We start from the raw sequence: 15237 nt of genomic DNA on the forward strand, positions 1-15237 counted from the left end.
CCATGTCTTGTCAATAGTTCTCATTCCCTAAAGAGGCTTCTGTGGTCATAAAAGCCAAAACTCTGCCTCTGACACCAGCTAAGTAGTAAGATGTGGATGTGCCAGATATGTTCACTTTGGTACAAAACTTTCACTTGGAGGATTGAGGAGAAAAGCAGATGGCTTTTATCCCCTTTACCGCTCCCCCAGAGCTCCACAGTCACTCTTCACGTGCTCACCCTTAGGAGTATCATTGCTGCCTGTGTGATGAGCAGCAAGGGCCGGATAAGCCTCAGAAGTCTTTGCAATATCCTATATCTAATCACTCAGCAAGCAGCAGAACTCCCAACACATCAAAGTCAGCAGCTGGGTGCCTCTATCTCCTGCTAAAGGAAGTCTCCAGTGACTACCACCTACCAGCTGCCCGTGCAGGTTGCCCACCTCCGTCTTTTTTTACGTCTCTGAAGGGCATGGTGATAAGGCTGGTGAGGGGTCTGGAGCACAAGTCTGATGAGGAGTGGCTGAGTGAACTGAGGCCGTCTTCCTGAGAAGAGGAGACTGATGGGAGACCTCATTAATGTTTACAAATATATAAAGGGTGGGTGTCATGAAAATGGAACCAGGCTCTTCTCGGTGACAACCAATGATAGGGCAAGGGACAGTGGATACAAACTGGAACACAGGAGATTCCATTTAAATATGAGGAGAAACTTCTTCTCAGTGAGGGTGACAGACACTGGAACAGGCTGCCCAGGGGGGTTGTGGAGTCTCCTACTCTGGAGACGTTCAAAACCCGCCTGGACACATTCCTGTGTAACCTCATCTAAGTGTTCCTGCTCTGGCAGGGGGATTGGACTAGATGATCTTTCGAGGTCCCTTCCAATCACTAACATTCTGTGATTCTGTATTCACTCATGTTCAGAAGAAAAAAATGTTCTTTATGTTCCTTTCTAGTAAAAGAAGCAAGATAGCATCTTAATTTTCTGCCTCAAGAGCTTTCAATATGTTTTGATATTGCTAACTACATGATTCTAGCTTTGCTTAAACAGTATATTCACACTGTCCTTTATTCCAAGAACTGCAGTATGGAGTAGAATAGTGATGAGAAACACAAATAAACCTTCAAATATTAGGCAATTCCTATTAATTTTTGTATTCAGGGAGAATTTCAGCATTGCCAGAGTGGGTAGAATACCCTCAGGCAGATTATCCCTCTCTTGATATTTTGAAAGAGCAATAATGTCAGTTTAAGCCAAAATGTGATCTTCATTTTGTTTAAAAATGCTTAGAAAAGGATTTTAAATGAAGAGTTTCTTATGAATAAGTAAAATGTAAAGTAGGCAAACAAACACCATCCGATGTATGCAAGCAATTGGGAAAGAATGTTTTACATTACAACCCTTGAATAAAAGGATAAAGTCCTGTGAGCTTAGACTTCTGAAGGTATTGTGGACATCTTCCTAGTCCATTGTAATGCAACATGAAACCATTTTACTGAAACAACAAAGGCAATGTCTTAAAAATATGTATTTCTATAGTTGTCTCACAAGTGCTGTAGTTTTCTGGACTTGTCAATAATGTTGTAATTCCAAGTGAAAGAGGTTTTCTCTAAAGGACAGTAGAGATTTTAATGTGTAGTTGAGAATACAGGAATAGTTCTGTAGAGCAGTCTGGAAATGAATTACAGACTCATATGTTCTTGTTTTTTTGTCTGGCACTTTCTTCTAGCTCTGGATATATTGGTTTTGCAGGTAAAACAGGTTGTGGTATAAAAATACAGTACCAAGAGTAAGAATTTGAATTGCACGAAATATCATAAATGTCACATTATTTGCCAGGCTTCCAATTTCTAATATAAAACAGAAATATATCTTTAAAGAGCACAAACTTGTTTCACCTTTGGTAGAATTTTCAAGTATTTTCAATATGCAGTAGCTATTAAAATGCTGTAGCTGGGAAGAAAGAAAAATGGATCTATAAATATCAGAGCATATTCCAGAATTTTTGTCAGTTAGAACGCCATCTTTCGTGCTTACATGCAAATTTAAATAAAAAACATAAATTGTAGTTCTATTGTATAGGCCAATGGAGCTACCACATGATGCAAAACAGTTCACTTCCTCTGGACTGTCACATGTTTGGGAAAACTTTTTCTATTTCAAATGATTAATTATTCCGTTTTATAAAAGCAAGAACATTTTTCTGAGAAGTTGGTTTGAAACTGTGAAACAGATGGCATTCTTGTTCAGCACACAGGGATTTCATAATCTTGGTAATCTCAAAAGAAAGACTGAAATGTTCATGAAATCTATATAGGAAAATGAGTGTCGCTTACTATTTTAGAACTCGTTACTATTCTGTTCCATATATTTAATTAAGACCACTTAAATGGTATCACAAGTTCTTATTAACACAAACCAATGGAGGAGAAATAGTTCGCTTAAGTGGAAAATGAGCATAATGTTCACTTCAACCAAGTTGAATATTTTTTCTATTTTTTTTCTTTTTTTGTGTGTGTGTAAGCCACATATGTGCTAGCAAAGGCTAATCCTCAGCAAATGGCATGACTCAGCTTGCATCTGTATGACTGATTCTCATCCCCAGCAAAACCCTTTGGGAGCCCGGGCTGCTCCAGGACACACACGGTCAGTGACACAGCACCAGTACTCACAGCACACGCCTTGGCCTTGCTTAGTTTATTATTCTAGAAGTAAGGTTGGAAAATTCTTTGCATAATAAATGGCCTGGGTTGACAAATCAAGGATGCATTTTTATGACCCTGTAAAAATCTGTCCAAATGTAACAATTTTTTTAACCCTAAAAATTACGGTTAGTTTCACATCCCTAAGAGAAAAGTTTCAGTCAGTCTTTTAAAGTTTCTGCTTATACTTTATTTTCTTGCAATCATTCTCCAGACTGTATCATCATGTGCCATCACCATGGAATGACTAGTTAAAATTCTGCCAGGAATACAGAGGTGAAGTACCGTTTTCCCTGCAATAGGTTTGGGTCTGGAAATGGGAAATGAGAGCTGAGATCACAGAATCACAGAATGTTATGGATTGGAAGGGACCTCCAAAGATCATCTAGTCCAATCCCCCTGCCGGAGCAGGAACACCTAGATGAGGTGACACAGGAAAGTGTCCAGGCAGGTTTTGAATGTCTCCAGAGTAGGAGACTCCATGACCCCTCTGGGCAGCCTCTTCCAGTGTTCTGGTACCCTTACTGAGAAGAAGTTTCTTCTCAAATTTAAGTGGAACCTCTTGTGTTCCAGCTTGATCCCATTACCCCTTGTCCTATCATTGTTTGCCACCGAGAAGAGCCTGGCTCCATCCTCGTAGCACTCACCCTTTATATATTTGTAAACATTAATAAGGTCACCCCTCAGTCTCCTGTTCTCCAAGCTAAAGAGACCCAGCTACCTCAGCCTTTCCTCATATGGGACATGCTCCGTTCCCTTAATCATCTTTGTTGCCCTAATCTTGTCTCCTCTAGGAATCTATACACTCAGTGAGGTGTTTGCCTACACCTCTGCTAGTGTCTGCAAAGGAGATGGAGAAATAATTGATTTTAAAGCAGAAGGAACAAAAGCCATAGAAAGAGAGGAAAGAATAGGAAATAAATAGAGTGGGTCAGTCCTCCAGGGGAACTTAGCCTGATGAGCTATGAATGTTGGATTTGGAAGAAATGCTAGGGATAGATGTGCCAAAGAGATTGGAGCTACCAATAAATGTGAAGGCTAAAGGAGAAGAAATATTTTAAGATATAAGTGAAAACATGAAATAGCTGGAGAGAAGGAGTCAGAAAATTGGAGCAGAGGGAAAGCGGAAAAGAAGAGATGAGAAGGAAGACACAGATTGTACAAGAGGTGAAAGAAAGATGTTAAGACTGTAAGAAAGTAGGGAAGCAGAAAGAGATTTAACAAAACCTGGGAGAAATTCAGCTGATGGGCTGGCTAAAATAAATAAGAAAACAACAGATATAAGGTTTGTTTTACATGGGAAGAGCTGATCCAGTTTCTGGGACAGATGGACAGGAATAAGATACTTCCACCCAGCGCATAGAAGTGAGTCTGTGGTTCCTTAGTATTATTGCTGTCCTGCTGTAAAAACAAATAAGTAGGAAATGCACTGCTACATTCTCATTCTCTCCTAGTTCTGTTCCATAGAGAAGACTAACATCTACTGCTGCAACTGGTTTTATCAAGGTCTGTGTGATATTAATAGATCTAAAGATGCGGACTCTACAGATGAGTCAGTTCAATATGAATAGTAGGTCATATTTCCTTTTTGTGTTCTTGGCGGGGGGGGGAGATTGTTTGTTTGGTTGTTTGGGGGGGTGCTTGCATTTATTTTTTTATTTTTTTTATCTAGGAAGTTACATTAAACAGAAATTTTTATACTTTAGAGCATCCTAAAAGTAGAAAAATCAAGTATGTTAAAAATAATCCAAGAGCTACATCTGTACTGCTAAGTTAAACATGCCTATGGAGGAGTCCAACAGGAATAGAGTGGCTGGCATTCATGCAATTAAACTCCCTTATTCTCTAAAACAGAGAAGCCACAACCATGCTATCCCTTCTTAATTACAACATAATAATGACAATGTTAAATATCTGATTTGAATATTTACAAAACCCCAGCCTTCCAGCCCATGTACATGATATCTTGATTGGCATCAAGCAGGGATCAGCGGAGCAGTGAAGAAATCTTCTCCATAGATTTGTAATTGTGCCATCTATTTCTGAATGACAGTTTTCTTAGGAGAGAAGAGGACTTACTTGTGAGCTAATTTGTGTTCTTTTCACAGAACGTCTCATTGTGTGTAGTTCAGAAACTGCTAGCTGTCAGACTACAATGCTCCCATTTGCTTCAGTGCTTGTTTTCTGGGGTTTAATGTGTTCTGTTACAGAAAAAATACTGAAATTGTTTCTTCTATGCTTGCATGCTTGAAGACCTGACTTGTAAGAAATTGCGTTCACTCATTTAGTAAACAATTCACTATCAAATGCCATGGAACTACAGAAGTAATATATCTTGGAGATTACAGGAGAACAGTTTTAACACTAGTATTAGAAATATTATTAATGTATGAAGATGCAGATCAATAAATAAAAAGGATCACTTATTTTTTTACAATACTTTAACAATTTCCAAGATACAACTGTATCCTAAGAAGTATCTTTTCACTAGACACATATTCTAGTTCTTAGTTCATGCTGAATTATTTCTGCTTTTTTTTTCCTTTATTGCCATGAATGTTAACCAGTTAAAAATATTTTCCTTGAATTTTAATCCCTGTAATCATTAAAAATTCAGAATACTTTCAAAGATGTTGGTAAGTACTGAACTGAATCAACTTTTTACATCAAGTTGTGCTGACAGCTACTGGTACTGTTGTTAGTTTTAATTACTGACTGAGTTAGGTAGATAGATACACAGCAAGATGTTGCTAAATCTTGGTCTGACTAAATATGTGTTTTTAATTGTCATGTTTAGCTTCTGATTTCAACTGATTCTTGTGTTGCCTGATTTAATTTTTTTTTTAATAATAATTTTAAATTGGATGTCTGGGATGTATCACATATCATAAGAACATCATTTATGTACTATAGACAGTAACTATCACAGCCTTGTCTGGTAACTAAAGCAATTGTTGGATTCTACATCTCTGAAATTGTCCAAAATTCTATAATTTGATATTTTACTCTCTATAATTTGATATTTTACTCAGAATTTTGTTCACCAAGTTACTTGCAAACTGCCTTAAGAATTCAATGCCAGACTTTTTCAGTAAATTACCGTAATAAGAATAGAAAGGCCTTATCTGCATCCAAGGTAATGTGAATGTCTGTTCTGAATAAAGGAATTATGTAGCTGTCACTGAATAAAAGAACTAAAATCCTAGTGAACAAAACCTACCTCTGGTACATTATAGTAAAATTTCTGTAAATTTGCCTTCCATCTTCTCTGCATTTATCTTCTTGGAGTGTTAGATAATACCTAGATTGCATTGTAAAACTATACTACTTGCGAAGAAAGACAACCCAAAGGGAAACCTTCCACTTCTACCTGAAGAAAAGCCTTTTGATACCTGGAAGGACCAGAAGAAGAGAGTGTACAGTATTCAGCTCTCTGTGTAATTTATAATCATTTTATAAATTATAGATGGAAAACTTATTAGAACCTCAAGTCATCCCTCCGTGCTTAATTTTGGTTTGTCCTCTTCAGTGAGTCAGCCTATTCCACGGTAGACTAAACCCACACTGTTCTTATTTTCCATAAAGACAGTATTTTTATTAACTTAAGGAGAAGAAGTGGGAGATTCCTCTAGCCTTTCCATAAGGGCAACATAGCTTTCAGCATTCCTTGCCTAAAATTGATCCTTACTTCCACCTATCTCATGATAAGTGCAGCAGGGCTCAAGCTAATAATCTAGAGGCCGGTCCATGTAAACACAGGCAGTTAAACAGTTCCTCTTAACAACAGGGTTGGATTTAACTATGGCGTTACTTATTCTTCCAGTCCATTTAGTTTTCTTTGATTGTTTTTGTTTTGTAACTTCCATGTCAAAATTTATCATTTATATATTAAGAAAGGGTATTTGTTATTGTGGGGTTTTTTAAGAGTATATGAATTATTATTTATCATTCAGGAACACATTTGTGGTTTTAATTACAGAAAATAGGCCTATTAGCACTACCAAGAAAGGTTGTGTTGTGGTTTTTTTTTTAAACAGTAGCATTTTCTGCATTCATATTTCATTTGTATTCCTCCTGATACAGGAGAAAAAGGAAAGAAAAAGTAATGGAGTTGTATGGGGAACTCTCTTTTGGTCTGTTTCCCCATGAATTCCAAACATTTGGAATCCACCTCCTTAAAATTCATTCTGCTAAGATGCAGAGCTCTACAACTCTTACTAGCTAAAATAATAAATGTATGTGAATTGCTATGTTTAACTTTCGGGCCTCAGTTTGTGGAGCAGGTATTCCTGAGGCAGTGACTGCGGGAACATCTTCCCTGTGCTTCAGGCGCCACTTCCCAGCATGAGCAGCGGGAATTGCCTTCCCCTCTTACCCTGCAAGCTGTGTCACACTATCCTCACGCTGTCCTTCCTTCTTATTTAGCAGAAACCTCAATTCTTGGCTTGTTCGTCATTATGAAGAGGGGAGGGGAGAAAACGCACCAAGTCAGGGAGTGAAGGATACAAATTATGGCAGTGGAATTGACAGTCTTTATGTGCTTGCCACTATCAGCCTTTGCATGACTTCTGAATCCATTGTATGTAACTACCCTAGACTACAAAATCTGAAAGCAATGTCAAGCTCGGAAGTTCACTGGAATTCACACTTTCAGTTGAGCTATTGCTGGATCCTGAGCTAGGGAGATTTTTAGAATCTAGGCATGACTGTTATACTGAATTTAACTCCTCTTGTCTCAGTGGACTACACTAGGTTCCCTTGGCTTTCTCCCATCCTGAGCAAATACTTCAAGGAAACAATTATTTATTTCAGTTTTCTAAAATTTGCACAGTTGATGACATCTAGCTTGACCCTTCAGGTGATTGAATTATAAGCAGTATTTCCTTAAAATATTATTTAAAGGGATCATGGACAAGTTGCAAAAGAGCATAATTCCCTGGCAGCTGCACAGGTAGAGAATTCCTGACTGGGAGACAGCACCTGTGTACAGCATGTTCTGTAGCTGGGAAGTGAACAAGTGTAGATCCCTGGTTTCCTCCTCCCCCATTTAAGAGGAAGTGAAATTTATATTAAGGAGTGCTGTAAGGCTTAATACAAATTACTGCTACCAGAGTCCCCGTTACTTGAGTGCTGGAATGATTTAATCATATCCCAGTGCAATTTGCAAGACAACAGAAGCACCTTAAATTAAAATAGTACCTTAGTAGGAGGGCAGGAACAAAGAGGAGGATGTCAGGCAAGTTCTGCACGTGCTGTCTTGGCAGATTCATTCATTTTTCTAAACTCTTAATTTCCTTGAGAGGCAGCTACTAGAATCGGCCTTCGAAGAAACGAGTTGCAAGCCCACAAAAAGGCAAGTTTGGCAAGAATATCGTCAAATACAGCAGTGTCTTGGGATAGAAAAAAAACTTCATTAGTAAAGTCCTGAAGTTGGAGGGGGAGAGGAGAGGAAAGAAAATTTTAGGAGAGTGAAGATCACGTTGAGAAAAATTTAAGTTAGTATACTAAACTTGAAATCACCATTTTATCATCTGTATATGTTAGTAACATTTAAGTAGAATGAAACTTTCTGCAGATTCAGGAAATGTAGTATATTTTTATTCTAGAAACAGAACCTGTCATTAAGCATAGAATCTCAGTCAAATGAATGGGAATAACATATCCCTCTATGACTTTAACAGAACCACATATTAAGCTCTGTTCCATATATAGCTGGCTAATTTATCTTTTTTTTCCTCATTTTTTTTACCAAATCTGGGTACTGCAGCCGGATTTCAGATCTGCAGGAGCCATATAATCTAGAATTTTAACAAAGATGGAAAGAAAGCAGCACTTTTCTTGGCTTGGAATGTGGTTATAGCACCAGTAATTCCAGAACTGCATGCAAGGCAGGGGAAGCTGTGTCAGAAATAGTTGCAGCTGCTGTTCGGCAAGTGACTTGGATTTAAGTTGAGTAACACTAGTGATAATTAATACCTAGTATCAAAATTTAGGAAGCCTTACTCTGTCTATTTGGCTGTTAGGTGAAGGAAGGCAGCAGACTTTTGTGGAAAATTGCTGATTCAGTCGACTGCACCGAGGAGAAGGGTGCAAATCTGCAATCCTGAAATTGAGGGAACCACTAAAGCTGCTGAGAGTCTAGAAAACTAACAAAGATGTTCTGAAGGCAAAGCTTAGACTGAGATATGGGCAACTGAAGACCAGGGCCTCCATGGCAGCAATCTGAAATACTTATACTACCACATGCAGGGCCATGTGGAAATAACATGAGTAAGGAGGGGGGCTCAGATTCATCGTGAGCTGGGAATATTTTTGAACTAGAAGGAACCAATAATAGGAATGACATCTTCATTTTAGCAGCAATGTAATCAGGCAGCTGACACTTAAAAGAGGTTCAAGCTTTCTAAACTTAAATTTGGGGGAAAGCTGAATAGTGCAGAGGAGGACATTTGGCATGATATGAAGAGGGAAGTCATAAAAAGCAGACATCCCCAGCTACAAGGTACAAAAAAAAGCCCTGGCAGAAGGAGACGGTGAACAAACAAAGTCTTATTTAAATTGGAGGTGGATGACTCAGAAAAAAAGGAAATTATATGTGTTTCTGTAGCCTCAAAATAAGATAGGGAAATTAAAATGCTTAGCGTTAAGGAAGTGAAGAAACTAAATGAACCTGAATAGTCATGTTAGTCATGTTGAAAACACAACAGAAGAAAGCAGTCAGTGAGTAACACCAAGGACATACAGGAAAGACAGAATAGGACATGCAAGTGGTGCCATGTGTTAACAGAAGTTTATTGTAAAGACAGATTGATGAAGCAGTTACATCAACTACTCAGCAATTGTATCAATGTGTTCATGGACTGAAATGTGCGTTCTGAACAGAATAATAATTATAATGGTAATAGTATAAATAAAATTGATAATATTAAGGACTATATTGCTAATGACGTGAACAGGGTGATTACAATGACTATGACTCACTGTAGTGCATCAGAAGCACTACGACACTATTTTTCCTTTTACCTTTGTAGTATAAATGTCATAATTAGGTCCAACATTCACACCACATTTTCAGATCCCATAATTGACTGCTTTGGGGAGCAGTTTCTCAGAAAGCAGAGTAATTTCCTGACTTAATTGTGAGCAGTGCACAAGATCTCTTTCATGTTGTTGTCGAGGAGTGTATTGTAACATCGGCCATATTGATGTTAGAGTAAATATCTTTGATGGAGTATCAAGAGCCCCTATAAAAGGGCACTATGTAGAAAGGAAGCAGACTATGAAAAGAAAACAAATTTTTGCATGTGACTATTTCAAAATATAATATCAGATGCTGATATTATGCTGCAGGGACCCAGATCTTTCTAGCTGATGGGACTAGTTTACTATTCAAACTCTAATATACTGTATAATAGACAAAGTAAATATGTACTTAAAAGACATGGCCAAACCAGCATAGCTAAAAAGCAGGACAAGATAAGTTGTTAGAAGCAGGAAGGTATTCACAAAAACATGTTAGTTGTGTCAAATGGGGTAAGAAGAATCAGAACTCGAATAGGCTAAATGTAACAACAGAGTACAGGAGTCCAAGCAGTATTTAAGAACTAGGAAAAAAACGTAAGTATGTTTTTCAAATTGCATGTAAGAGTGCCACAGAGACTGTAGACAATCAGAGTTTAACAAGAGTATTCAGAGACACAAAGGCTATTGAGGAAAAGAAATTCTTGGTGATGTATGGTTGCACCAGCTCTGATGTCAAAGTTAACCCTGTTTTGAGCAGGGAATAGGAACAGGTGATCTTCACAGGTCCCTTCCAACTTTCATCTTTTCTGATTCTATGATTCTATCCTGGGAAAACTGTTACATGATAAATCAAAGACCTGCCTCTCATCAGCTCATGAACAATTGAACACAGTAACACATGTATACCATCATTCCATAACAAATTCCTGTCTTCTGTCACTGTAGAGGACAAAAAAGCAAATTAAGCAGTCTCCTTCTGCTTTGTCTATTTGTGTTAGTTGAAGTCCTTAACTAAGAATTTAAATTACTCATAATGGGAGTGATTTAGTTTATACCTAGATTAATTATAAACAGTTTGTTAAATGTATGAATAAGGAAAAAGGGCTCTAGTGGAATTAATTTATTCTGGCTTCTGCTTTGTATGGAAAAGATTTTTAAGTCCAGGGAAGAGAAAGAGAAACCTCACGGCCAGAAGAGCCTGTAATGATCTCTGTTCTGATATTGACTGCAATACATTATGTATCTTCCATTCTCCTGGTCGATTTGCAGTCCTTTGTGTAAACACTTAAATGATCTTGACACCAATATTGGATCTCAGTCTTTCATTGTTAGGTGAAAACAATGGCTGTACAGCCTGCTCTTTTCTCTCTTCTGAAAGACTTATTTCTAAGATCAGTAATAGTAATAAGAGATCCCTGAGGTGTAGCCAGTAGCCTTGTGGGTGAGACAATCATCTAGCTGTGGGTGTCTCACCCATATCTTCATCAAATCACTTTTACATCAAATATTCTAAGCTCTTTGTGTTCTTGAAAAGATTCTTATTATCTACCAAGGCAAAGTAACATGTTGAAAATCTCAGGAAAGTAAATAATTGTGAGATTATTTTTTTTGCGCGTTACAGTACTCAAGGTCACTCAAGGAAACCTACCTGTTATGGTGACTGAGTTTCAGAGACAGGAGGTTCACTTTTTTTTTTTAGAAAATAAGCATTTTAAGGCATTTCACATGAAAGGCATGGGATTTCTCATAACAGAAACTATCTACTTCTTAAAATATTAGTAAATTATACAAAAATTAGAAATAATTTACAAAAAAATCTGTGTAGTATTTTTACTTGTCCTTCTGATGGAAGTATCATGAAAATTACTTTCTTCTGATCCGATTAATGTTTTGGGAATTTGTGAAAGGTGGAAAAATTAGTTAAGTTGAAATATTGAAAACAAAAATTTAAAACCATTTTTTACTGTAAATGAGATTCAAAAGTACACAGATATTAGACAAATAATCATTTTTAATATAGCACTTCCTCCTATGCTGCCAGTGACTGCCTTTCAGCTATTGCAGTGGTACTTATGCTGTGCAGAGGTGTTAATTGTGACTGTGTCATAGTTATTATGTAAGTTTGAACTGCAGGGTATGCAAACAGTTAACTAGGCCATATGAATTTCTTTGCTGGTTTCCATAAATTATGCTGCAGGGACCCAGCTCTTTCTAGCTGATGGGACTAGTTTACAATTCAAACTCTAATATACTGTATAATAGACAAATCTCAGCAAAGCAAGGTTGAGCGGGATTAAATGTGTTAGAATGAGGGAGGGTTGAAAGGAATTAGAAAATTTTCATCTAGTCATGAAATTTTATTGTAATAGTGTTCTGTCTTTAGTAATTCCTACAGATAAATAATTCCTGAAAATAATGCAATTAATAAGCTGCTACTTCTCAGGCTTGCTTTCCCAAGAAGGCTTACTGATAAGTTTGCAACTTCCTTCTTCAAAACACAGCTGTCTTATCTGAATATTCCAGAACTATCAGAATACCTTTTTTGAACTTGATGCCCAAACTAACCTAAATCCAACAGTAATGTTATTGCCGGACAGTTTATCAATATCTATCTATTAATATAAAAATTTCCTGGACCTCTGAATCATTCAGATCACATAGGCCAGTCTTCAAGTTCTGCATAGAGAAAGCTAGAATAGATCCAAGCAAATGTTCTCTCATAGCTACGTGTTTTTAGAGGACAGCTTTAGCAACACAATATAAATAACGTAGAGTTCTTTCATTGGCGGCTCATATGCGTATTCCTGTAGGCATGAATTCCATGCATTATGTGCAACACTTACAAGTAACCACTGAATACATTAGAAAATCTCACGTGGTCAAAATATTTGCAATGTACAAGCTGATTCATAAGTTATGTCTGTCATTTAAAACCTATGAAAAATCTTTTGGCAGCTAATTAGCTTTCAGTATCTATAGTAAACGGGCAAGAAGTAATTGGATAAAAATGGATCCCAATAAAACAGATTATGACAATTGGAAAATACTTTCAAATAGCAAAGTACCATAATGGAGCTCAATCCCATGAATTATTGCCACATACACAAAAATCCATAAGGAATATGTGAGTTGGTGACCTTAATCCTATTTGACTTCTGGTTGTGTGGGTCCTTGAATAGGAACACCAAGAAATCATACTTTCAATTAAGTAAAGGATCCAAATAATACATGTTTTCACAGCCCATTTAAATTATGTCAGAATTTTCATTCTGCAACTAAATTGCCATTTTATCTATGCTATAGGTTGCCAGGACTGTTCTTACTCTCTGTAGCTGGTCACTGTGCTGCCTCCTTGTAAAAGTCTGTAACGGTAACAATGGCCGAAGTCATAATTCATCGTGCAGACTTGTTCCTTCTCCAGTTAACTTGTGTACAGCTCGGTGTCTAAGTAACCACTTCCTTCTTGATGTCTGTTTAGTGTGCTCCTACACAACCAGCCTGCAGTTTCATAGTTATTCCATTTACAAATCACATTTTTTATCATAGTACTAAAGATCTGTTGTTTTCCTTCTGTCCCTCTTGAATCCTGGCAGACTTCACCAGCCAACTGTCAGATCTGCCTGTCTAAGGCTTTCCTTTCAGCACAGCTACCTGAAACAGCACTAACCTATAAAAGAATTTCGCTCTGACTTCCCCAGGCAGGTCTGAGATTATTCTTCTGTGTGTTTTCAGCTCATGAATGATTAGGAGCCTATAGCACCTTTCTTATGAAGAGAGACTGAGAGAGCTGGGTCTGTTCAGCCTGGAGAAGAGAAGGCTGAGAGGGGATCTCATCGGTGTTTATAAATATCTCAAGGGTGGGTGTCAAGAGGATGGGACCAGACTCCAGGCACTGGGCACAGACTGAAGTATAGGAGCTTCTGTCTGAACATGAGGAGAAACTTCTCTACTTTGAGGGTGCCAGAGCACTGGAACGGGCTGCCCAGAGAGGTTGTGGAGTCTCCTCTGGAAACATTCAAGACCCGCCTGGACACATTCCTGTGCGATCTGCTCTGGTGAACCTGCTTTAGCAGTTGGGTTGGAAAGATGATCTCCAGAGGTCCCTTCCAACCCCAGCCACTCTGTGATTCTTCCAGAAGAAACAGTCCAACAGTATTGATTCTTAAAGGGTTTCCTCTATAATTACTTGGTACTGGGCCACTAATTCTCCTAAAATTAATGAAATATTATATTAAGTAAAAAAGTTCAGTCCTTTTCAAAGGAGTCGGTTGTCTAGGACAGCATTACCCATTTGCTAAGACCAAAGCAATTTTGGGGAATATTAATAATGCTCAGGAACAACAGAACTGTTTTCTGTCAGGAAAAAATAATTTGTGCAGGGAGCAACACACAGATGTGCTCTGTGGCATTTCTGAAGGGCTGAAAACAATCACAAAACTCATAGGCTTTTTGGTGAAATACGTAATGGATTTTGATCTCGCCTCATTAAACAGCTTGTACATACCTTATGTACTCGCACAATAAACATTTTACCAACAGGCTAAAAATGGAACAGATGAGAATAGGAATCAGAAGAATCCTATTTTCTTGATAAAGTACATGCTTCTGGAAATCATTCTCATTGGAATTAGTTTGACCAAATGCTTACATTTAAAACGTGTATGTATGTACATCTGAAAAAGTAATACCAGGCTCTATTTATTTCTCTTTTTATTGAGAAAAGTTTAACACATTTAAGTTGCAGTTCACTGGGTTTCTAAAGTATACATCTAAAATAAGTCAGATAAGTAATTCCCAGCAGGGGTAGGTTTATCTCCATTAACCATAAAGGGAGTCCAGGCTGACTGGCTCAGATATTGAAGGCTAAATTGTTGGTATCTAACACTGTGAGATGAGTCCCAACCTCAGGGACCCCTCTGATGAGGCTGACATAAAAACATGAAAATCTGAGAATTCATTTACTCTTTATCAAATGGTGTTTCTACTGAAAAATTTACCTTGAAGATGTATGGGACAGCAACACAAGGAACAAGCAAAGCTTAGGAGAAATCTGTGTGGAAGTAAGGGTAAAGGTTTTCCAAGCATGCGTTTTACTTGGCAGAGCACGGTAAAGTAGGTTTAAGAAAAAAAGCAACTTCTATGTGAGTGATATGGTATATTATACAATGATTAGTGGGAAAACAGTAAAAGAGTAGTAGCAACTCACGTAAAAACAGTATCCTATAGTCGGTACTAGGTGCTTGAGTAATACATGGAACTGAAAATATGATCTAATAGTTTTAAATGTAGTTCATGGGGTGACTATTAAGAACCATCTTGTAAATTTACAAAGTTTAGCAGTAATGTCAAGTTATTTCAGAATCTAGGATTCTCCACCAATAAATCATTATACTATTATCAGTATTTTCGGCAGATGAAAATATATATATACACACTACCATGAGCAACCGAGACTGATAGCAGCAGCAAATTATTATAATATCATCCCATAATACTGTAGCAGTTACATTATGAACTACTGATGATCGTCTCAT

General features: G+C 37.5%; 1 protein-coding gene across 14 annotated transcripts in view; it reads left to right on the top strand.

Moving 5' to 3' along the window:
* SGCG (sarcoglycan gamma) overlaps nt 1-15237 on the top strand; it is a 133748-nt gene that overhangs the window by 49270 nt on the left and 69241 nt on the right. Inside the window, exon 2 of one of the 14 annotated variants that reach the window (XM_021286237.2) lies at nt 2503-2624. The exons of 12 other annotated variants lie outside the window; for them this stretch is intronic. The gene's annotated coding sequence lies outside the window, so the exon portion shown is untranslated. Of the gene's footprint in view, nt 1-2502; nt 2625-4234; nt 4251-15237 lie in introns of those variants that run through there. One more of the 14 variants, XM_065050097.1, reaches the window with a different exon arrangement.

This window comes from Columba livia, chromosome 1, assembly GCF_036013475.1.
Source record: "Columba livia isolate bColLiv1 breed racing homer chromosome 1, bColLiv1.pat.W.v2, whole genome shotgun sequence".
Classification (NCBI taxonomy): Eukaryota; Metazoa; Chordata; class Aves; order Columbiformes; family Columbidae; genus Columba; species Columba livia.